Source organism: Siphateles boraxobius, unplaced genomic scaffold (genome assembly GCF_051911475.1).
Source record: "Siphateles boraxobius isolate OS27281-9 unplaced genomic scaffold, OSU_SipBor_1 25, whole genome shotgun sequence".
NCBI classification, from domain to species: domain Eukaryota; kingdom Metazoa; phylum Chordata; class Actinopteri; order Cypriniformes; family Leuciscidae; genus Siphateles; species Siphateles boraxobius.
The window spans coordinates 18,577,726-18,579,532 of record NW_027508866.1 but is presented as its reverse complement, the minus strand read 5'-3'; positions in this window follow the sequence as shown (position 1 = coordinate 18,579,532).

Genomic DNA, 1,807 nt, shown 5'->3' with positions numbered 1-1,807 from the left:
GGTGTGTGACCGTGTGTGCACACGCTTCCACTTATACGTGTGCGTCTACAGATGGGTGTGACCTCCTCAGAGTTAATTATACAAGTGTGTTTGTGACTTACAGCTGTCAAAATCTGAGATTGAGAATCATTAATGATCAACTTATATAGTGGGAAGTGTGAGACTGGGTTCCTGTAAAGTGTAAAAACACTTTTCTCAACCACATTACCTGCATCTTAATTAATGGGTTTCATTGATTCAGCTAAAGATCAACTCCTGCAATTTATGATCCAGACATTAGTGTATACACTGTAACAATGGTTATAAGGACACCCTGAGGTGCAAAGTGGCATTGCAGCTTGAAGACAAAAGAAGTTAAAATAGCTGATGAAACATCCAACTTAAATTTTCTGGGGTGCATGTTCATTTATAGATCCGTTCATCTATGATTAATGCAGCAAAGTTTGTTTTAAAGGGTAACTAAACACTAAAACAAGTTTTTTTAGGTAATGATCTGTAAGAATGGAGCTTTGTAAATGCTGTTCATTGATTCAAGTAAATTTTTTGACATTTGGATTTAAAGTGTTTTAATTCCACAATATATGGTGTAAAAACGTCTGAGTGCTGCCCTCTTCAGGTTGAACGGTGGCTACTGCAGTTGATTTTTTGATTGAGCAATAAAACCAACTTATCTGATCGTAGTCATGATATCCAAAGACCCTTCTTGCCCTTGTTGGGAGATGGGACCACAGATCCCAGAGTGAGTTTTAAATATTATTTGTTAACTATAACAAATAATTGTGTCTGATTTGTGTCAGTCGTTACATATATTGGGACACTGATGACTATTTCTGGCTCTTTGACAACATCTTCCTTGTACAACATCACTACGGGTATTTATGAACAACAACAGAACTGATATCTTTTTGACATTATTTTTCAATGTTATTTAAAGTACATTATGATAAATACTTTGCTTGTTACATATACGTGCAACATTTCAGCCATAAAAACATTATGTTAGCTAGTTTGTTTACTATCTGCCTAGCGATGTATGTTTATGCTGAAATATAATTAAATATTTGGGCCTGACAATCAAGGGCCAGTCCGTAGAGGGGAAAGAAGAGAGCCAGGGCGGAGACAAGCGATCAAGTGGCAAAAAGCCAAGGAAGTGGCAGTGTGGCAACATCTGGATGCGGATCTCAGTACCATTCTGGAACACTCACTTCGTGGCAACATTGAGGCCAAGCTCAATTTTATCGGAGACATCTTGTATGAGGAGTGTAGAGGCAGGCTCGGAACAATCTCGGGGAAGAAATGCGCAGGCGCAAGGCTGAAAGGAAGGAGGGAACAACAGATCGAGCAGCTGGTGAAGAGGCGGCGCCAGCTCCGAAAGCAGTGGAGGAAAGCAGAGGAAGAGGAGAAGGAAGGTCTGAAGCCACTGTGGAAGGAAGTGAAGGAAAGCCTGGCTGGCTTGCGAAGGGCTGAGCGCATTTGTAAGTGCAGGAAACGAAAGGAGAAAGAGAGGAGTGATTTCTTCAAGAATCCCTTCAAACATGCAAGGCAGCTGCTGGAGAATAGGAGGAGCGGGAAGTTGGAGACAACAAAGGAGGAGCTTGAACGGTATTTCAGTCAGCAGTTCAGTGATGCTGGTAGAATGACTCCTCTGGGTTCCTCGGGGTATGTTCCTCGCCCAGCCCCCCCAGCCGTGCCCTTCAATACTGCACCCCCTAAACTCAGTGAGGTCGCAGATATCGTTCGGAAGGCTAGAGAAGCCTCAGCACCAGGCCCCAATGGGATACCTTACAAGCTGTACTAGCATTGTCCC